The sequence below is a fragment of the Ochlerotatus camptorhynchus genome, unplaced genomic scaffold (genome assembly GCF_037179485.1).
Source record: "Ochlerotatus camptorhynchus isolate MF236.1 unplaced genomic scaffold, CSIRO-AGI_Acam_v1.1 ptg000434l, whole genome shotgun sequence".
In the NCBI taxonomy this organism is placed as follows: Eukaryota; Metazoa; Arthropoda; class Insecta; order Diptera; family Culicidae; genus Ochlerotatus; species Ochlerotatus camptorhynchus.
The window spans coordinates 11,592,822-11,615,223 of NW_027040920.1; the positions used below are offsets into that span (position 1 = coordinate 11,592,822).

Sequence of the window (22,402 nt, forward strand, 5' to 3'; positions counted from 1 at the left end):
AGTGCAGTTCCAAGCATCTGTTGAAGATAGCGGTTAGAAGACCCTGCACTTTCATGCTGAGTCTCTTCAAGATCAAGTTGAAATTCCCGTCGAACCCGGGAGCTTTCATGTTCTTGGTGCATTTCAGCGCTGAGCAAATCTGTTGTACTGTAATCATATCCGCCGGAGGCACGACACAAGGGGAGGCATCTAGGTTTTGAACGCATTGCGCTACCTGATCTTCGAGCGGACATTGGATATTCGAGCCAAGCAAATGAAACTGGCGTCTACGAACATTTCTCAGGCGAATCAAGAGTTGGGTGTGGGAATCAATGGCAATAAACTTACCCCTCACATAAACTCGTCGGACGTACGCCTCGTCAGCCACGGTTATGGCTTGGTGGAGTCCCACCATCGCTCGGTCGATGTTCTAAGAACAACAAAGCAACTGGTGTAGATCAACTACCAAGTGAGCTATTAGAATACGGTGGTGAAGCACGGGCTAGAGCACTGCACTGGGTAATTGCCAAGATTTGAGAGGAGGAGATATTACCGGATGAGTGGATGGAAGGTGTCGTATGCTCAATCTACAAATAAGGCGACAAGTTGGATTGCTGCAACTACCGCGCGATCACACTGCTGAGCGGTGTCCTCTCCCAAATTCTATGCCGCCGCCTGTCACCATTTGCAAGAGATTCGTGGTGTGCCCGCGCTACCACAAACCAAATTTTCGTGATTCGGCAGGTTCTGCAGAAATGCCGCGAATACAACGTACCCACACATCATTTGTACATCGATTTCAAATCCGCATACGACACAATCGACCGAGATAGACACGAGTGGCACGATCATCAAGAAATTCACCCAGCTTCTTGGCTTTGCCGATGACATCGACATCATGGCACGGAACTTTGAGACGATGACGGAAACGTACATCAGACTGAAGGCTGAAGCTAGGCGGATTGGACTTGCCATCAACGCATCAAAGACAACATACATGAAAGGAAGAGGTTCTAGGGAAGACACCCCGAGTTCAGAGTGACGGAGACGAAATCGAGGTGGTCGATGAGTTCGTGTATTTGGGCTCGCTGGTGACCGCCGAAAATGATACCCCTCAGAGAAATTCAAAGACGCATTATGGTAAAGAATCGTGCCTAATGTGGACTCCGGAGGACGCTCCGGTCGAATAAAATTTGCCGCCGTACGAAGTTGACTGTCTACAAGACGCTGATTAGACCGGTGGTCTTCTACGGCCACGAGACGGCCATGGAGGACGGTGTTTTCGAACAGAAGATGCTGCCCAGCTGCTGGGAGAACCATCCATCGTCCACATTGCAAAAATTGGGTGACTACGGTGAGCTGGGCACGTCGTAAGAATGCCACATGACGACCCAGTGAAAATGGTTCTCGAAAGCGACCCATCAGGAACAAGAAGAAGAGACGCGCAGCGGGGAAGGTGGATCGACCACGTAAAAGGTGACCTGCGGACGCTTCGCAGACTACGAGGCTGGTGAAGTGTGGCCATGGATCGCGTAGAGTGGAGACGACTTCTTCGCACAGCAGAGGACAACAAGGCCTTAGCCTGATTGGTAGGGTAAGTAAGACTACAAAGACATACGGACTGCAAAACATGTTTGGTACCTCTATATATGCTGGATTAACATCCGAAGTCCCTCATTTTTTACATATTTCACGCAAAATACATATTCATACAAAATGGCGGGACACAGGAAGAAACGGCCATGGAAACCGACTCCAGCCTACAACAGACCTGAAAGGTAATGTGACAACTCTTTCAATGCTAAGTTTCATTCTGTGCAATGCTCAAAAATTTCCCATAAACGCCCCATTACACCACTGAAATAACCCCTCCCTCCATTAAGAAGGCCCCAGAAAATACCGTTTATAATACTTACAGAACAGCGAACCCTCCGAAACCTTCAACTCTTGTCTTACCCCTCCAACTACCTAACAATGGCCAGCTCACCCAACCCAAACGATAGCCAACTTTCCTCTTGTTCATCTCCCACTTCAATGGAATTTACTTGGTTTATAAGGAAGACTTCCAGAATTACAGTTACTTATTTCCCAATCCAAACCCATTGCAATAGCTCTACAGGAAACCCTAGCCCCTGAATCAACTTTCTCTCTGAACTATATTAAAGGCTGTATATTCAAGAAAATTTAAAGAACCCTGCATAGGAAAGGTTCTTGAGAAGATGGTTAACCGACGGCTATTGACTGAGCTTGAGTCGCAAGGATTATTCGATAACAGACAGTTTGCTTTTCACCCCGATAAAAGTTCTGATGACTACTTGACTATGCTGGAAGACCTTATTGAAAAACACTTTGATCGCGGTATGCATGGTGACTGTGTATCCCTAGATTTATCTAAGGCATACGATCGTGCGTGGTGTTTCCCCATCTTACAGTCCCTCGAAGAATGGGGAATCAAAGGTTGTATGGGTCGTTATGTCCAGAGCTTCCTTGAAGATAGAAAATTTAGAGTTACGCTTGGTATCGCAGGTCGGAATACAAGAGAACGGAGTTCCACGAGGCTCCGTAATAGCCCCCACTCTTTACCTTATTTGCATGCAGTTGTTTATGCTGTTTATGCATTAATCTCATTCCATAATTTCAAATCTCTAGCCCGTAAAAGAATTCAATCCGCTATGAACATAGTTGCTCACTGGGCAGAAGAAAGAGGTTTTGTTATCTCTCCAGAAAAATCTCAACATCTTCATATTAGTGCCAACAGAAAGGGAATAAGTAAACTTCCTGACCTGAAAATTAAACAAACCATTATCCCTTCCATCATTGCTCGATTCTGGGCAATGAGAAGGTGGACTCACTTGCTAAGGTGGGCGCTATGCAAGGCGATATTTACGATCGACAAATCGCCTACAATGAATTTTTCTTCATTTATCGTCAACAGTCGCTCGCCAGCTGGCAAAATAAATGGAGTGAAGGAAGTTTGGGACGATGGCTATTCTCGATCATCCCTAAGGTGTCGAAGAGTCCTTGGTTCAAGGGGTTGGATGTGGGTCGAGACTTCATTCGTCTGATGTCTCGCCTCATGTCCAATCACTATTCGTTAAACGCTCACTTGTTTCGTGTTGGGCTGGGAGACAGCAATCTCTGTGAATGTGGACAAGGTTACCAAGACGCCGATCACATCCTTTGGTCTTGTGCTGAGCATCGTGGAGTCAGATCTGAGCTGTGCGATTCCCTTCGGGCTCGAGGTAGACAACCTAATGTTCCAGTTCGGGATATTTTGGCTAGACGTGATCTGGAGTTTATGAAACTCATATATGTTTACTTTAAGAATACTAACCTTAGATTGTAAGTTTGATTAACCTTGTGTTTAGTTTGTGTATTGTGCGTGTAGTTTTTTATAATGTTTGTTTTCAAGATGAATAGAAATAAGTTCATGTTTTAGGATTAATTAAATATTTGTATAATAAATCATATTTCAAACCTCCTTCTCCCTTTCCCCATCCAAAAAATTGTAAATCTCCACTAACCTCGAGACGACCGCGAGTATCCTTTAACTCTAGATTTAAGACATTAATCATGTATATTGCAAATGATAACTCGGCTCTGTAAAGTTTATTCGATTGAGCCTGTACAAATAAATTAATATACAAAAAAAAAAAATATCCCTTCCAAACCGAATCTTAAAATTATTGGTGTCTACCTTGACCGTTGCCTAAACTTTAAAGACCATGCTGACGCTGTTCGAAAGGTAACCGTAAATAAAATACGAGTAATTAAATCCATTGGTGCGAGAGTGCCCTGTGCTCATACAATTCTCAGGATAATTAATGCATGTCTATTACCCAAATTTTCTATGGATTTGGTCTCTTTAGTAGATGGTGGTGATGCTGTGATGAAAAAGTTACGTTCGCTGTACAACCAAGCCTTCCGATTTGCTTCAGGTGCTTTTGCAACAAGTCCCACATTTGCGATCATGGCAGAATGTGGCCAGCTTCCATTCGAATACTATCTGTTAGTTTGCCTTGTTACGAAAGCTATTCGTTGGTTGAGTCTCACTGACCGCAATGAAGTTCCTTTGGTTATTGGAACGATTGGTCTTTTTGAGTCAACTACAAATTCCAATATACCATCAATAGCAATTTTACCTAGAACAAAAACGCACCCCTGGAATCAAACATCTCCCTCAATATATTTTTCTCTACTTAATAATATTATAGTCAAATCCGGTGATCCTCCTTCTAAAATTCAGCAATATTTTTATAAACTTCTCTCAGAAAAATATAATAATCATCATCACATCTACACTGATGGAAGGGTTGAATATGGCATAACTGCTGTCTCGATTAATTCCAGCTTCAGTTCTTCTCTTCCCTCGGTTTTTTCAATCTTCAGTGCTGAAGCCTATGCTCTAATGAAAGCCTCCAATATGAGTTCAAATCCCAGCAAGCGTATAGTTATCTTTAGTGATTCCGCTAGCTGCCTCCGTAAAATGAACTCCGATTCAACACGTCATCCTTGGTTGATTGAAGCAGAAATTACTGCTAAAGATAATAGAGTCACTTTCTGTTGGGTTCCGTGCCACTCTGGAATTCGTGGCAGTGAGGAGGCGGACAGGTTGGCTGAAATTGGTCGAGAACTTGATGCTTTAGAGATGTCCGTCCCTTCATCTGACGGCTGCAGATGGGCCAAGCATAAGATCCGAGAGAAATGGGATTTGTAGTGGTGAAAAAATAGGTCTTGCACTTTAATAAGAATTAAAAATTACACTCTCTGTTGGCCTGAACATAGAAATCCCAAAGATCGCCGCATTCTGTCGAGGTTTCGAATTGGACGAGTGTGTTGAGTGTAACTTACCCATAGTTACTGGATAACGAAAGAACAACCCCCAAACAGTACCACATGTGGTGCTACTCAGTCCGTCTTCATATTCTTATTGATTGCAGAGCATATTGCACAGAACGTTTGGCTAATAATTTGAATAATTATTCATTGGAGGAGGTTTTGTCATTACCTTGTGAAGAAAAACTATTAAAATATGTGAGAGACACTGGTCTCTACGAAGAAATATAAATGTAACAATAATTATGTATAAATGAAATGTAAAAATTTAATTTACTGAAGGGATGAATGACCTTAAAGGTTAAAATCCCTCAAAAAAGATATAAACAACAACAACCAGGTTGGGGCTTAGAAAGTATTTTGTGTATAGAATATTTGAAAAAGAAGGGACATCGGATGTTAATCTTACTGAATGCAGAAGTATGGTAGCATAATTAATTTAAAAGTCGTCTGAGACAAAGTAGTAGAGAAAAATAAAGTTCGTAATTTTGAGTGAAAATTCTATAAAAGTGGAGTGAACGTAAATATCGTGTAATCGTAAACACGTGTTTTTGTATTACGATGATATTAAAAACAAATGCTTCGTTTGTTGATGGATGGTTGATATTTATTTTGCATTAAGGTACACCGGGGGAAGTGTACCATCGGGGTAAGTGGAACATTTCATTTTATAAAATTCTACTGTTGAAATTTTGTACTAATAATTGCATAATAAAGATGTATTGGATCCTAGTGACCTACTAACACCAACACTACGATAATATCGAGAGCATACGTACACTAACGTAGCTAATTCCTTGATACGCCATTCTCAGTTCCGCAAAAAGTTGGCTCACATCGTAATAAAAAGCTTCGTATAGTTTTCAACCACCAGTTTTTGCAGTTGTTTCGTATTGTTGGTAACTATTATGATGTGGTTGTTGGGATCACTACAAATATTCAGTGCTTCAAACTATCAAAGAAATTAAATTTGCAATGATACATTTCCCCCAATGTTTGATAGCCCTGGGGGAAGTGGGACATGCTGTGTTTACATAAAAATGGACCATTGTCTGTGGGTTTTTCTCATGCTAATTGTTGTAATTGATTATTTATTTTATTGTTTATCTTATTTCAGCGACAATGACCTGGACATACGTTAGAAAAAGGCCAGTATCTACATATTCTAAAGTTACGTTAGATGCTGCCATTCAATCTGTGAAAAATAAACAAATGACTTGGTCACATGCTGCAAGATGCTATGGAATCCCAAGATCAACCCTATACAAGCGAGTGAATGGCCAAAGAGGCGTAAAAAGTACTACGGGAGATAGATCCACTGCGATTCCGATAGACGAAGAAGCCAAAATTGCCTCATGCATTAAAACCATGGAGAAGTGGGGGTTTGGCTTATCCAAGTCTGAAGTACTGCAGGCTATTGCACGGTACTTAAAAGAAAATGATGTTCCAAACCCCTTTAAGAATTCGATGCCTGGAGACGAATACTTTTACAGCTTCAAGAAACGCCATGGTTTGTCTCAAAAGAAGCCTCAAGCTGTCGAGGTCGCCCGCAAGAGATGCATTGATCTTTTTATCATGGCTGATTATTTTCAATTGCTCCAGAAGATAACTCGGGGAGTGCCTCCCGATCGTATTTACAATTTGGATGAGTCAAGCTTCTGTCTTGACCCAACGCGTGTGAAAGTTGTTGGAGCAAAGGGGACAGCAGCACATCGCGTTACAGCAGGACCTGCTAAGGAGAATATTTCTGTATTGATGGGTGCTAATGCAGTAGGTGGGAAACTGCCTCCGCTGATCATATTTAAAGCGAAAAACGTTTGGACCAGCTGGATGACCTCGAAAAAGGACGAGTTTCCCGGCCTAAGTTACGCATCTACGCCGAACGGATGGATGGATACTGAGACATTTAACAATTACTTCGAGCGTCAATTTTTAAATGCGATCCCGAAAGAACGACCCGTTTTTCTAATCTATGACGGCCATTCGTCCCACACCAGTCTCAGGCTGATTGAAAAAGCGTTGCAAGAGCAAGTGGTGATATTGAAACTTCCACCTCACACAAGCCATTTGCTTCAACCCATGGATCTTTCCGTTTTCAAATCCCTTAAGCAAAGGTATGACGAACTCTTAATTGCTTGGCAGCGCAAAAACTACGGAGTCAAGGCTTCAAAATCAGAGTTTTCTACACTTATTTCTCAAGCGTGGAACCAATTCGATATGACGAACATTATCAGCGGGTTCAAGAAAGCAGGGATTTTCCCCTTCTCTGACAAAGTCATTCCTGATGAGAAGTACGAACCAGGAGCACTTGAAAGGTTTAATCGACTTCAACGTGCCACAACATCTGCTACGAACGAATTAACATGCCAAGTAAACATACAACATGCCAGTGTGCAGGTAGAAAACGCATCTGCAGCTGATGGATCTTTTGAAAAAGTTTTATTGGAATATGTTAAGCAAAGTTCATCAGCCTCGAAAGAAAAACGACGAAAGATCTGCGCGGGAGCCGAAGTAATCACCTCATCAGATGCTTTGGAGACATTGAAAAACTCAAAGAAGACTATCAAAGATTCTGCGAAGAAGCGTATTGGAACGTTCAAATAATAATCGGCACACTATTGCGGTCTCCCTTTGAAGAACATTTGATTTAAGGATAGGATTTTTTTTATTGTCAAGTTGCTTATCGACTAGAAAAATAATTTGATTTGCTAAAAGTCAATAAAGGTGTTTGGAGATATTTTAACTCTAATTGTATATTATTTCTTATGTGTTGTGAACCCAACTAACAATTTTAGCTGCAGATTAGCTTATACAGCCAAAAATTGACTTATACAGCTAATTTTTAACTATATAAGCTAGTCTGCAGCTAAAATTGTTTGCTGGGAATGGCTGTTCAGTCTCGACAAAATCAAAATACTGCTATTTAACTATTTATTTTGGGACAAAAATTAAATAGCAGTATTTTGATTTTGTCGAGACTGAACAGCCATTCACAACACACATCAATTCCCAGTCGAACCGTTCCATACATATTATTTCTTCCACAATCTCAATGATAACAAACTCCCGATGAACCAATTACCCCATATCGTCAATGTAAATGCATGACCCAACAAACAATTTTAGCTGCAGCTTAGCTTATACAGACAAAAATTAGCTGCATAAGGCAAATTTTGACTTATAAGCTTATCTGCAGCTAAAATTGTTTGTTGGGGAGCAAGTCAGCTTTTAAAAATCTCGTATTTTTTGTGTATAAAGGCTTGTTCATAAACTATTTAACGTTGAAAGGTGAGATTTTGAATACTCCCCATACTCGCTCGTCACTTTTTTCATATCAGCTAATTCATGACATATAACCCGTTTTCAGATACCCTTCTACAGCTACACCCTCTTGCGTTACGTAATATGTGAGCAGACCCTAATGCAAGCAATGAGATATTGTGTGTATGTTATATGTAACAGTCACACATTAATTTTACAGTAAAGAAACCTAAAATATTGCAATTTTGAAGGTTGCACATCAAGTAGAAGTCGAACTTTGTATTGTATTTTTATCCATTTTCATCGGTGTACTTCTTAAGAACTAAGGGCTAAGAATCTTGTAAAAAAAAACTTAAAAAAAATCGTAAGAACTGGGTTTTCTTTCTTTATTTTAATTTTTATTACGTACTTATAAATGATTTCATAAGAAATAAGTCATTTAAGCGTGTTTGAGATATTCTGAATGCATTTTATATCAATCACAATCGTTATTTCATCTCACTGCGTCCTAGCAAGAAGTACGGTCGACTTGTTTCGCGCTCCGTTGTTTTGGAAGTTTTCTCGGTATTCGCTTGATATAAATTATCAGTTTTTTTCTCACTAAGTGACTCCTGGCATAGTTCCCGGTAAATTGATCGAAAAGTGAGTTTTTTTTGTAGTAGAAAGTGTCATTTTCGGAACGATTAATCCGTGCTATTGGAAATTCGCAAACAAATTTGGGCATCATCGTTGCGTGGTCACGCATACGCGCTTACGCATACCCGCTCACGTATCATCATCATCATCGAGTGTGAGCACCCGTTTCTACATCTACATCGTTCATCAATCATCGTGCGCCTGTGTGCGCTGAGTGCCGCGCCTCGAACAAGTGCACCACAGCGAAGGTCATCCACGCAGCGCGTCGCTTCCCAGCCATCTGTGTAAACGCCTACACATATAACGCTCGGTGGTAGTAGTATAGGATTATCAGATAAGTTTTTGTTTTTTTCTTGTTTCTTTTACTCCCCCATTAGTTAAATTTTCATTTTGTATTTCTGTGTTTGTAGTGTTTTCTGTGTATTGTGTCTGTGCGTTCAGTGGGAGAGCGTTTTGCGCTCCCACTAGTTGAACAAAATGGATGTTTTGTCAGAAGACGACATGGATGACCATTCATCTAAGAAAAATGATGATGTCATCCATGGTTCGTCGTCTCAGTCTGACAATGGGCAGGCTGAGAAAAGCTCCAGATTGCGGGCCTACCCGAATGACTCGACTGGCCCATGGGTTGTCTATTTTCAGCCCAAAAACAAACCCTTGAATGTTGTTCAGATATCTGATGATCTGACAAAGCGATTCTCTGCCGTGACCGAAATAACGAAGGTTAGGCACAACAAACTTCGTGTGACCGTCGCTAACCTGAAACAGGCCAATGAAATTGCTGTTTCCCAATTTTTCACACTGGAATATAGGGTGTACATTCCAGCCTCTGATGTGGAGCTCGAAGGCGTGGTCACTGAGGCGAGCCTGAACCCCGAGATACTGGAGAAGCAAGCGGTTGGCCGATTCAAGAACCCCTTGCTTCCTCCGGTAAAGATACTGGCCGTTCATAGAATGAAATCAGTATCGCTCAGCGAGGGTAAAAAGAGTTTTACCCCCACAGACTCGTTTCGGGTGACCTTTTCTGGATCTGCCCTTCCTCAATACATCGAGCTGGGAAAACTTCGTCTTCCTGTGCGGTTGTTTGTACCTCGGGTCATGAACTGCCAGAATTGTAAGCGGTTGGGACATACGGCCTCCCACTGCGGCAACAAGGCACGCTGCTCCACATGTGGGGAGAAGCATGAGGATGGCGCCTGCGCAGCTACTGCACCAAAATGCGTGTACTGCAATGGAACTCCTCCTCATGCTCTCTCGTCGTGCCCGGCGTACAAACAGCTCGGGGACAAAATGAAACGCTCCCTTAAGGAACGTTCCAGGCGGTCTTTTGCAGAAATGCTTAAGACACCCAAGCCATCGACCAACGAAACAAATCCCTTCGCTCTTTTGTCAGATGACGAGTCTGGCTCTGACTTGGCTGAGGAGGGAGTTTCTTTCAGTTTTCCGGAAGGTTCTGCCCGGAAACGAAAACGCATCCGTTCGCGGAAAGTTGCAGATCAAGAACCCCAAATCAGCTTGCCCAAATCAAGGAGTGGTGGAAAAAAGGAGACTTCTACTCCTCCTGGATTCCGCAGAACTGATTATACCCAGGATTTTCCACCTCTTCCGGGGACATCCAAAACCCCTGATGCCCCAATTTTAAGAACAGAAACCCCTTCTTCATCTGGGCTGTTCTCATTTGATGACATTGTGGACGGTATTCTCAAATACCTCAACATTTCTGATCCTCTGAAAAGCATTGTCCTCACATTGCTTCCGACCTTCTTGAAGCAATTGACTTCAAAATGGCCCCTTCTTGCAGCTATCATCTCCTTCGATGGATAATTTTCCAAACGAGGTCGGGGATTTGATCACTGTTCTACAGTGGAATTGTCGAAGTCTTATTCCGAAATTAGATTCGTTCAAGTATTTAGTCCATAACAATAATTGCGATGCATTTGCCCTCTGTGAAACATGGCTCTCTTCAGAAATTGATCTCCCTTTTTACGATTTTAACATTATTCGATTGGATCGTGAGGATTCACGTGGAGGAGGGGTACTTTTGGGGATCAAAAAGTGCCATTCCTTTTATAGAGTGCATCTTCCCGAATTCCCCGGTATTGAAGTTGTCGCATGTCAGGCTACCATTAAAGGTAAGAGCCTTTGTATTGCTTCTGTATATATTGCTCCTAGAGTCTCTGTTAATCGCAAACAACTTTTCGACATATGTGCGGTACTTCCCGCTCCATGGTTGATCATGGGAGATTTTAACTCCCACGGTACAGGCTGGGGGGAGCTGTACGATGATAACCGTTCTACTTTGATTTATGATCTCTGCGACAACTTCAATATGACAATACTTAACAATGGAGAAGTAACACGTTTGGCTGGTCCATCCTCGAATGGTAGCAGATTAGACCTCACCTTTTGCTCCAATTCACTATCGTTGGATTGCACTTGGCATGTAATCCAGGATCCACACGGTAGTGATCATCTGCCGATCAAAATTTCGATTGCCAGTGGGTTCAACTCGTCAGAATCCGTTAACGTCGCGTATGATCTAACCCGTAACATCGATTGGACTAAGTTCCAATCCGCGATATACGATACAGCATCGTCAGTGGAAGAGCTTCCGCCGTTGGAGGAATATAATTTCCTCTCTAATCTCATCGTCGACAGCGCACTTCAAGCTCAAACACGACCGGTGCCGCGATCGTCTATTCGTAAGAAAACACCATCGCTCTGGTGGGATCAACAATGCACGGAGGTTTACCGTAAAAAGTCCGACGCGTTTAAACTTTTTCGGAAACGCGGAACACGCGAGCATTTCGACGCATACACATCTCTTGAACGCGAACTCAAGAGCCTCATCAAGGCCAAAAAACGGGGTTACTGGCGGCAGTTTGTAGACGGATTGTCGCGCGAAACGTCTATGAATACGCTTTGGAGTACGGCGCGAAGAATGCGTAACCGATCTACTAACAACGAAAGCGAGGAATGCTCGGATCAATGGATTCTTAAATTCGCGCGAAAAGTGTGTCCGGATTCCGTGCCGTCGAAGTTGATTCCTCGCGAAACCGCGAATTCGGTAGACGAAATCAGTCAGCCTTTTTCAATGGTGGAACTTTCACTCGCTCTCATTTCGTGTGGCAATTCTGCCCCGGGATCTGATAGAATCAAGTTCAACTTGCTGAAAAACCTCCCAGACGTCGCTAAGAGGCGCATGTTGAGCTTGTACAATCAGTTCTTGGAGCTCAATATTGTTCCCGATAGCCATTAAAAAGACTGATAAACCCGCGTCGGATCACAATTCGTATCGGCCCATCGCGATGCTGTCGTGTATTCGGAAATTGATGGAGAAAATGATCCTTTTTCGCCTCGACAAATGGGTTGAGACGAACCACCTTCTTTCAGATACTCAATTTGGTTTCCGTAGGGGTAAGGGAACGAACGACTGTCTCGCGTTGCTTTCCTCGGAAATTCAGTTGGCTTTTACTAAGAAAGAGCAAATGGCTTCTGTGTTCTTGGATATCAAGGGGGCTTTTGATTCAGTATCCGTTGAAGTTCTTTCAGAGAAACTCCACGCTTGTGGATTGTCTCCATTAATGAATAATTTTTTGTACAATTTGCTGTCAGAAAAACATATGAGCTTTTCTCATGGAAACTCTACAGCTTTTCGATTTAGCTACATGGGTCTCCCCCAAGGCTCATGTTTAAGCCCCCTTTTGTACAATTTCTACGTTAGAGAAATTGATGTCTGTCTTAGTGACAATTGCACGTTGAGACAACTTGCAGATGACGGCGTAGTGTCTATCACAGGGCCAAAAGAGGTTGACCTGCAAGGACCCTTACAGGATACCTTGGACAATTTGTCTACTTGGGCTATTCAGCTAGGTATCGAATTCTCCACGGAGAAAACTGAGTTGGTCGTTTTTTCTAGGAAGCATAGCCCAGCACAACCGAAGCTTCAACTTTTGGGTAAACCGATCACTCATTCTATGTCTTTCAAATATCTTGGGGTCTGGTTCGATTCCAAATGCACCTGGAGATCCCACATTGAGTATCTGAGACGAAAATGCCAACTAAGGATCAATTTCCTTCGATCAATTACCGGAACGTGGTGGGGAGCCCATCCACAAGATCTTCTGACGTTGTACCGGACAACGATTTTATCGGTTTTAGAATATGGTAGTTTTTGTTTCCAGTCGGCAGCTAAAACGCACATCATCAAGCTGGAACGGATCCAGTATCGCTGTCTTCGTATCGCGTTAGGATGCATGCATTCGACTCATACTATGAGTCTCGAAGTGCTGGCGGGCATTTTGCCACTATCCGTCCGTTTTTCAGAGTTATCTCTGAGGCTCCTCACCCGTTGCGAAGTAATGAACCCACTGGTGATCGAAAATTTTGAGAAGCTTCTGGAGCTAAATCCTAAAACATGTTTTATGACTTTATACTACCTATATTTAACACAGGATGTCAGCCCTTCAAGAAATATTCCCAATCGTGTAATCTTCTCCGATTTCGGCAATTCAGTGAATTTTGATTTATCTATGACACAGGAAATCCGCGGAATTCCAGAGCATCATCGTCCTATGATTGCTCCGTCATTATACGCTGCAAAGTTTGGCCATATTGATTCTGCAAGAACGTTTTTCACAGATGGATCTCTAATAGAGGAGTCCGCTGGTTTTGGTGTATTTAATGAATTTCATAGCGCCTCTCGAAAACTTGAAGCTCCTTGTTCTGTGTATGTGGCTGAACTGGCAGCAATTCACTACACTTTGGAAACTATTGCTTCACTTCTTCCACACCACTACTTTATTTTTACGGATAGTCTCAGTTCTGTCGAGGCTATCCGTTTAATTAGGCCGGTAAAGCACTTCTCGTATTTTCTCTTGAAAATACGAGAACTGCTTAGTACTTTATCCGTGCGCTCTTTCATCATCACCTTCGCGTGGGTCCCTTCGCATTGCTCAATTTTGGGCAATGAGAAGGCGGATTCACTTGCGAAGGTGGGCGCTATGGAAGGCTACATTTATGATCGACAGATCGCCTATAGTGAATTTTTCTCTATTTATCGTCAGCAGTCGCTCGTTAGCTGGCAACATCAATGGAGTGAAGGGAGCTTGGGACGATGGCTACATTCAATTATCCCTAAGGTGTCGAAGTTTGCATGGTTCAAAGGGTTGGACTTGAGTCGAGACTTCATACGCGTGATGTCTCGTCTCATGTCCAATCACTATTGTCTAAACGCTCACTTGTTCCGTGTGGGGTTGGGAGACAGCAATCTCTGTGAATGTGGACAAGGTTACCAGGACGCTGATCACATCCTTTGGTCTTGTGCGGAGTATCGTGGAGTCAGATCACATTTTTATGATTCCCTTCGGGCTCGAGGTAGACAACCTAATGTTCCAGTTCGGGATATTTTGGCTAGACGCGATCTGGAGTTTATGAAACTCATATATGTTTACTTTAAGGATATTAACCTTAGATTGTAAGTTTGATTAACCTTGTGCTTAGTTTGTATTTTGTACGTGTGGGTTTTTTTTTCAATGTTTGTTTTCAAGATGAATAGAAATAATTTCATGCTTTAGGATTAATTAAATAGTTGTATCGTAAACCACATTTCAAACCTCCTTCTTCCCTTTTCCCATCCAAAAAATTGTAAATCTCCACTAACCTCGAGACAACCGCGAGTACTCGGTCCAGTTCCTTTAACTTTAAATTTAAGACAGTAATAATGTATAACGCAAAGGATAACTCGGCTCTGTAAAGTTTATTCGATTGAGCCTGTACACATAAAGTAATTATAAAAAAAAAAAAAAACAATCGTTATTTCTCAATTATGATTACAAACATATCGCTGTTCCACTTACCCCGAACCACCGGGGTAAGTGGACCATCGAGTCAATTTTTTTAAATCTTTGGTGAGCACTAGCGAGTAATCTTAATGATTTTATTTTTATATTGTGTTATGCACAACACTTCCACATTCATTTTACAATCAACAGAATAAAAATCGATGCATTTTTAAGAGTTGCACATCAAGTTGAAGTTGAACTATGCATTTTCTTGTATCCACTTCCCCCGGTGTACCTTACCTGTAATGCATTTATTTGCACGCACAGTACTGGATTTTTACACGATTGAGTTCATTCGGAACTATTTTTCACCGTGTTATTTAAATGGAATCTAAGTATCCGGGTACTCCGTCTCGCACAAAATAGATAAATCCATTTTTTTTTTCTTTTATTGCCATAGTATTATTTTTAGTCAACTTTAAAGAATGTTCAAACAGTGTTTTCAAGTATAATTTTAAATATCTAAATATCAAATTCTTCCACACGTTACCGAACAGAACTACGTGCGCTAATATTCTTTACACATGGTACATTATGTGAGCTTTCACATGCTGTTGCTGTTGCTTATTTATGTACAGCACATTAACTCACCAAATAAAATAAAAGTACCAGTAAGTACATACTCGATACATAACGGCTCTTTTCTCCTTTTACAGTTCAACTTCGTATTTGGTTAAATCGTTATTCTAGGAGCACTCGCAGTAACTTCATGTAACGGCCGGTGGAAAGAGGAAAGCTTCCGCCTTAATGTAGCAAGTTTCTGTCCGCTCGCAACATGTGTGCCAACCCCAGGCAAGATGTTTGCGAACATGTGGAGCTTGCTTTCTTTGGATTAGGAGTAAAAAAGGTAGAGCAGTAAAATTTATTGCAGATTTAAATGTTTGCCTGCTTGGTGGGAGTTATAGCGCTGGCACACGCAACGATTGGAACAAATCGGGAGTTTATTCAAGTGAAGCTTGAAATTCTTCGAATAGCACTTTAACGTTGTTTAATGATCCTTTTAATACATTGCTCGGCGAATTTTAGGAAAACAGGAAGCATTATTTCCATGCAGCGGAGACAATAAATTCTGATTGCACATCCTTTTACGCTCTCGATGCACGAAGCCTATGAACAGAAGCCTTTCAAAAATCGACAATCGAGATGTGTACCTATAGGGAAGAAAAACAAACTAAAATTTATTGTCGGACGAAGAATGATCTACACCAGCTTAATAGTGAACAACAACGTTGTCTGTGGCACTACTTATGTACACATCTATTGTGTACGCTTGATTCGGGCTCTGACTGCCAGCGACTGCTGGGATCATCATCCGGTCATCTGGCTAAAATCCGCAATGTTTATTGGCTGGTACGAACGCGAGGAAAAAGGATGCCATCGCATGCAGTGCTCTATTTTCGGCAAGTCATATATCATCCCTCCGAAAACCGATTTGCCCTGATGTACTGTTGTTCTGCTGGCCTGGAGAGCCTAGCGAGAATAACAACTGTAGGTGCAACTGCTGGTAGGAGCATATATTTGAAATAGAATGTGTATGCAGTGGTATAATTTTACTACCATGAAATTAAATGTTGTTATACGTATTCTTCCGAATAAGTTAATTTTATGCACAATGAAAATGCGGTCTCTACTGTACATTATTTTTATTTACGACGGCAATAGAAACCATTGCTTCATGTGTTAATTTAATGGAAGTCAAATTAATTGCTATGGAAGAGGAAATGCAAGCAATAGTGAATGAAAAATGAAAACGATTGAGCTTACGGAGGCGTATTGTGGTAGATAATTGACAATCAAACCTCAGTCAAGATAATAGTAAAACGATTAAAGGTATAAAATAATCAAACCGAAGCTGCTGATAGCTCAATTAATGATTTGTCCGCAACAAGCGTATAATACAAATTTCATGAGTATTTTCATAAATTTCAACCGTAAATGCCCGATAAATAGCAACGAAAATTCTTCCATTCCAACGGTTGACCTGTTCGTTTTTTTTTTTAGCTTTCCGTACCTATACATACCCCCTCTTCCAAGTGTTAAATAAAATATTCCAGCACACCGCAATGTGGCAATTTTGTCCCTGTCAAGTACAATCAGTTCCGAGTTTCGAAAACTTTTTCTACCTCCCTCCCTTCCCTATCTTATAACTACACTTGTTGGTTGGGTGCCCGAAAATTTCCGTAGGGTAGGATGGTGCAAAACGCACCGTTTAAGCAAAATCGTCAATTGCTGGCGTATGGAAGCTAAAATCAAGAAGAAAGTAATGGTGTTTGGTTCATTACCATGTTTTCTACGAAGATCAAGTGATTTCGAACTACAGAACGATGCATTTTCATGATTTTCAAGGTATTTTATAAATTGGTTCCAATATGATAGCGGGGCAAAACGCCTGATTCATGGTGATCTGACGCCTGATGATTATTCCTTTATGTTACATCAGAAATAAGGTCGCAATAGAGTGTTAAACTGTGATTCATTAAGTAAAACATCTAAAAAATATACGAAAAGTGAATTAGTTCAATTTTTGCGATATATGCTGTTAAAAGCTTAATTTGAAGTCGACGATTTTAACAACTGTATCATATTTTGCACAAAATGCTATTTTTTAAGGGAATCAGTAGGTCAATATATGATTTTATGATCAAGAATCATTTGCGAAACCTCCAGTTGAAAACAAACACAATCCGTTACCCGGAAAATGCATCTGAGGAAAAGTTATCGCTGTTTTTCTATAAGTGGGCATTTTACCCCAGGGGTGCATTATGGGCTGTTCTCCCTTACGCATACAAAAAAAAAAATATATCACACTGTTTGGAACATTACCTACCTTTTTTGGTTCCGGAAAATCTGCTTCAGTCGTGATAAAACTTTTTCGCTTCGTTTCCCTGGTTTTTCTTCTCGAATCGAATCAGCAAAATCGGCACAATCACTATTTAGTTACCCAATTCTTCTCCTTCGTCGGCTCTGACGTCACTTTCCGTTGCCCCGTGGCGTCGTCCTTTCACTCCGTTCTACACACAATTGAATAGCACTAATTTGGCTTTAATTTCACCCGGCTTCGGCTGACGACGTCGGCAACGACGGTGGTGATTCCACTTTTCCTTCTTTCTCGCACTCACTCACGTCACAAACGGGCTGGCTCGGGAGTATGTGTGTATTATGATTATTATTACTGCAGGCCTTTTTCGCTCACACTATTTCCACACTACTCATTAACCCACATTTTTTTCCTCAAACACATACACAAACACCAACACACGCTATCGAAGCATTTTCCACCGGCGCAAAATGCTAGAATATTGAACAATAGAAAAAAATAAGCAAACATGAATAAGAAGAATCTACAGGCACACAGCTGGAAAAAGCGAGCCAGAAAAGTTATCGATAGGATAATATTATCGGCAACCCACACCCGCTAGTGGCTCAGAGAGGGGGAGGGTTTGGGATCGGAAAATCCAATACCGGAGTCGAGGTTCGATTTCTGCTCTTGTAGCACATTTAGCATTTATCTTTCCGGTTCACTTATCAGTGCCGATGCGCGGGCGATGTGTTTTTGTCTGAGATCTGGTGACACATACGACACGGCTGGGCCGGGCACCGACAACGACACGAAACGTAGGAAAACACTTGACACTACTGCTACTGCTGCTGGTGCTGGTGCTGGTGGGAGATATTGCCGGTCGGTGATGGGGACGCCAAGTGACAGCTGTGAGCGAGTACCCACTCCTACGTTCGAGTGAGCGTCACTTGATTTTTCCTTTTCACCATGCTCTTCTGCAGGAGGATTCTTGCTTGGGTCCTCTCTGCTGGCTCTCTTCTCCAATCCTACGCTCCGTGGGATGCGATTGAGAGGCGAGTGCACTTTTCCGGTGGTGGTGTGACATTGCACGGGAAAAAACCGATGTGCTCTTGTTTGTGCAGTACGAGAATGGTTCTATAGGAAGGCAGGTTGGGAAACGGTTCGTAAAATGGGCATTTATTATCAGAGTGGATTCTGGTGATGCATCTACATATTTGGCGGAATTTTACGAAACTGAGATATGAAAGACAAAACACATTTTGGATGGAATTCACGTGGGTCACAAATTGATGTTTGTTTTTTTTTTTTTTCGATAAAACACTTTAGGGCAATCTGATGTAATTGAATCAAATTTCACCGAATGGGATTGAACCCAGACCTTTTGGAGTGAGAGGCAGTCACGTTTACCACTACATCACCAGCACCACTGTAATTGAATAATTGATAACTGATTCTTTTTTTTCTCCTCTGTTCGGGACATAAAACTACTACGACCAGTAATTTGATCTAATGTAGTATATCCCGTATCCTTAGTTTAGTGTAAGTCGTATTACTTCATCACTATTGAGAAATGATGAAGTATTCGGTTTTGATACAGTTGTCATTCTTGCCTTCATTGCAAGGAATCGATTCTAATTGAAAGGTCCCGCTATTTATACCCTTCGGAGTGTTGGAACACCCTCCAAAGGTGCGCCCCTTTGTCAGTCAAAATTGGATTCCTTAGCAACAAAATTAAAGAATGACACCGATAGTGACCATGCATCAGAACCCTAGTCTTAACCACTTCAAACTAGGGAACAACGAATAGAAGATTAGGAATCACATAGATGAAGACTAACTAACTCATTTTTTTCCTTGTTTCAAGATCATCCTCGGTCCAGGCAACCCGAGGACTTATCACTATCAACAAGGCATAAAAAGTAACAAGATGTGTTCCTTTGATTACTGAAAAAGCCTGTTCCCCTAGATTGAAGTAGTCAAGACTATGAATCGGTGGTAGATCTTACATCCCGTAACGTATCAGGAAAAGGGGATCTACCTACGTTACGGGGGTGGTGATTCTTCACTTTGAACAATTTTACCAAAGACCAAATTTGAATAACTGCAGTTGCCATTACCACTTAGATTGTTGGATCGTGTTTTAGCCCGAAACAATGTGCCACTCGATAACATAGTTCTAGAAAAGAACTTTAGTGCAAAGCAAGTGATCGGGTAAAATGCATTTAAAGTGTTTTTTTTTATCAGCATCCTTTTCGTCAGAACTGTTATTAGGCGATTGGCAAGTTGGCCCGGTGATTCTGATTGGATTGGAGGTGGATTGTACAAGAGTTTCTTTGAAGATCCGATGGAATGGTTTGAAGTGTTGAGCTAAAACTAGGAGATGCAACAGTCTTCCAAGTTTTTGCTTCACGGGCAAACCATCGTTCATTTGGTGAGTTCGTTGCTGTTTATATATTCACCTGTTTCGGTTTCTACAACTTTGTCTTAAACCTCATTTTGAAGAGCCGCTTTCGTGCTGTATTTTGATGAGAAATCAAATGTCGAGTGCGCTATTGTTGGGAACGAGTGGGTCTGGCCAAGTTCCAACATAGATTTGCCAATTGGTTCATTTGGCAAGAGAGTCGTCCTAGTGCTTTTTTTTCTGGTTTTAGACGTTTGAAGTTTTGTACCTAGTTCCATTTTTGTGATCATGATTTGCCGGAAGAATTTTTTAATTAGTTTGGAAATATCTCGAAAAAGTCTTAGAAGTACCTTTGTTTACCCTTTATTTTCATTTATATGTTCTTAAATTTATAATATATTTTTGTTCTATTACTCTCTACTGAAATCTAGCTCTCACCTGTTCGTGTTCAGCGTTGGAAAATTTTGCGAGGTTTTATGAAACATACAAATGGAAAAGTTCGCAAGTCCTTGTGAGTTTTAGCGAACTCTTCCTGTAGATTGATTAGAGACCCGTTTTTTTTCAGTTTTTACACTAGGGAAGATAGAACTAGGGTTCCTTCTTCCTTTTCTTTTCGCCTACGGCCTTTTATTCCATTTTTCTCTTTTCAGAAAGCGAGTAATGGCGCTATAACCATAAGCCATATAGGGCTAAGACAAGAGTTCGTGCTCATGTACCAACCACTCGAGGAAAATGGAGCATCATCTAACTTTATTAGATTAGATGCTCCCAACGACCAATCATTTATAACAACGGATCGTACGGTACGAGATGTCCAGGTTTAATCCATTTATTGAATTCTGAAGCATCGTGTTTAAAACTTGGATTTAAACAGGCCCGATGTTTCTGAATCCTCTTGCCCCTTAAATGCTGCAAAGTAGACCTGGCCGTTTTGATATATTTTGCGCATCTCTGATGTACAAAATATACCAAATAGATAAGAGAAAGGATGGTAGTATATCTATAATTTCCCAGGATGCTTTCATGAACTAGCTGTGTTGATGTTAGATTAGATTAGATTGACATTACCACTTAGATTGTTGGTTCTCAAACTTTCATTTGAGTCAAACCCATTTTGAGAAATTTCATAAACTCGTGACCCACATATTGATGACATATATTTTATGGCCAAAACGACCTTTAAAACTCCAAATAAAACCTTTAAGACGCAAAATGGCTTGAAACCCGTAAAAATGAGAGCAGTTCCACGCCAAATAACGAATCAATATAACTCGACCTTCTTCGCTTTGCATGAAACTTTGCATAGTTGTTTGTAATGGGCAATCATTCGCATTTATGCTTAAATTCGGTTTGTTTAGAACTTGTAAATTTTTACAAAATGGCGTCATTTTTCAATAAATTGCAACACGGAAATGTCACTTCTAATCGAAATGACGTGTAAAACAAAGTTGTAGAAAAAAAAACAAAGTGTTTCTGAGAGAAATATAAACGGTCCTTCCTTTTGTAATTTTGAGTAAAAAAAAATAATATTGAACTAAGTTTTAATCTCCAATTTGATAAATTTTAAAATTTATTTGAAATAAAAAAAAAGCGAATGAAAAATGCAAACTTTTGGAATGAGTAATTCTCGTTGAAAACAACCAAGTAACAATTTACCAGCCTTTTGGCTTTAACTCTGATTCATTGTGGTTTAATAATGGCAATAAGCAATCCTTTGAATTTTAAAACAGCATTTAAAAGTGAAAACACTCTTGATTAGTAGTTCAGCTTTATGCTATTTTAAACATCTTTTAAAGCCTGACGTGAAAATCAGAAAGTGTCTGGTTTTAAAATTGAATTTAATGCAGCACTCAATCCCTTTACAAAACTGTTCAGTAAATCAATCAGTATTTATCTTATTGATGTCATGACAAAATACCTCATAAAGGTATTATAAAACCGTTCGGTTTCAAACGGGATCAAAAAGCATACAATATTGATGCGGTTTGGTGTTAATGAAGTGTATCACAAAACCTCCCACTGTTACCAAATAAAACTTAAAAGATGGATCCTCCTAGAGACAGAGAAAAGCATAATCGAGTGGGGCTTTCAAACGCAGAATCAGAAGAAAGCAAGCGTCAAGGGCAAATTGCACAAGTATTGATGCCAAATGGCTTTTATTGTACAAGGATTTAAAATGGTTCTCAATGCATTCGTCATATAACCTTTTTACAGCAAGTCATTCTTGAAATGTCTCGACAATACACTCTTTAGAACCTTCTTCAGGGTGGGCCAACTAGACAGATTCTAGTCTTAATGAGGTTTTGGATGAATAAATAAATAATAAAGGCCAAGCTATCTTGACCAGGACTTGTTTTCCGTACTGAGTACCAATGTTTACGAAGCCAGGGAGGCAGCTCCTACACCTGGACCCTACCTATCGTTGACGGGATAACCAACGGCTTTACTTCCCTTCCGAAGGAAGGCGTGATCAGAGGTTTTATGTCTCAGAAAATCCCGGCGACGGCGTCTGGAATTGAACAAAGGCCTTTTGGGGTGAGAGGGAATCACGCTATAATAAATTCGGTTGATTGGATGAAACTGATAAAAAATGGGGTTGACACTTTCTTTTGTTCACATTAATGGAATCCTCGCTTGCCAAGGGGC

General features: G+C 41.0%; 1 protein-coding gene across 3 annotated transcripts in view; it reads right to left on the reverse strand.

The window, feature by feature from the left end:
• The window catches only part of LOC135711711 (uncharacterized), a 135,272-nt gene that overhangs the window by 102,564 nt on the left and 10,306 nt on the right, over positions 1–22,402 (reverse strand). Inside the window, exons 1-2 of one of the 3 annotated variants that reach the window (XM_065234672.1) lie at positions 18,018–18,191; positions 17,383–17,846 (exon numbers count right to left, since the gene is read on the reverse strand). The exons of 1 other annotated variant lie outside the window; for it this stretch is intronic. The gene's annotated coding sequence lies outside the window, so the exon portion shown is untranslated. Of the gene's footprint in view, positions 1–17,382; positions 17,847–18,017; positions 18,192–22,402 lie in introns of those variants that run through there. One more of the 3 variants, XM_065234670.1, reaches the window with a different exon arrangement.